Source organism: Mycteria americana, chromosome 1, assembly GCF_035582795.1.
Source record: "Mycteria americana isolate JAX WOST 10 ecotype Jacksonville Zoo and Gardens chromosome 1, USCA_MyAme_1.0, whole genome shotgun sequence".
NCBI lineage: Eukaryota > Metazoa > Chordata > Aves > Ciconiiformes > Ciconiidae > Mycteria > Mycteria americana.
Window position 1 is genome coordinate 71,276,114 of NC_134365.1, and position 1,100 is coordinate 71,277,213.

The following is a 1,100-nucleotide window of genomic DNA, read 5'->3' on the forward strand; positions in this document are numbered from 1 at the left end:
AAGAAATGCTTTCCCTCTGTTATTTAGGACAATAGCAGTGGCTGAGTGAGCATTTCCAAAAAGAAGTGGGCTGCAGAACCCTCAGATCCTATGTCTGCCCAGTTTAATACTTGAAAAACCTTTGTCAGTCCAATGCAATGAATTGGGAATATCTGAAAAAAGTGTTGGAAACTCTTGTTTACAATAGGGTTTCAGTGACTGAGTTTGAATTATATTTACTAAAAGCCTTTCTGTTTGGTGTGCTTGGTCTCAGACAACAACATTTGCATTTAAGCACCACCTTTAAAACCAAGGTCCTACATCTCCCTCTAAGGTTTTTCTGCAATGACTGGAACAATCACTGAAATGCAGAAAGGATGTTTTTATTTCCAGACTACCTAGTCTATTGTATGGTAGGATTAACCTATACACTCAGTGTTTTAGAATGTAATTGTAATTTTCATCCCCTGTATTTTTCATGGACTAAATAAGGCACAATATCTGGGGTCTGTTAGCCCATGGTTGGGGAGTGCAGAGCAAATAAGGTGACTGCTTTGGTTGTAGCTCATTTTAGCATGCATATACTAAACTTGGAAGAGTACAGAGATTAGCACAGCCCTGTGCAAGGATGACAAACAAATTTATGAGTTATTCCACATCATGGTGCGTGGTCACACATCCCTGAACACACTGGAGCTTGTCTGACCTCGAAGCTCAGCAGGGTTAGACCCCAAAAGTTAGTGCTTGGATGGGAGACCTCTGGGTGCTGTAGGCTTCCAAGTTGACATAAAGGTGAAAAAAAAATCACCCTGAGGACAATCAGACCTTGGAAAGGGGTAGCCAGGGAGGTTGTGAATTCTGTCCTGGCAAACTTTTAAGACCCGGCTGAAGAAAACCATGGGCAATCAGGTCTGCGTTCAGTGCTGAGCCTGCTTGTAGCAGGAGGCTGAGCTGGATGACCTGCTGAGGTGGCATCCAACCTGAATTATTCTAGGATTCTGTGGTCTGAGGTTGAATTTTATGTATTTCAATGCATTTATGTATTTTTTGTTGATAAAGTTGCGCGCTTATATGAGTTAACTGTAATTGTAATATTCATTAATGATAATAATTGTACCATA

At 40.9% G+C, this 1,100-nt stretch overlaps 1 non-coding gene across 1 annotated transcript; it reads left to right on the forward strand.

Annotated features, from left to right (window-relative positions):
- Positions 1 to 542: 542 nt before the first annotated feature.
- Positions 543 to 642, forward strand: LOC142405071 (U6 spliceosomal RNA). Its single transcript, XR_012774047.1, has one exon. It is a non-coding gene; the product is annotated as a U6 spliceosomal RNA (small nuclear RNA).
- Positions 643 to 1,100: the final 458 nt, after the last annotated feature.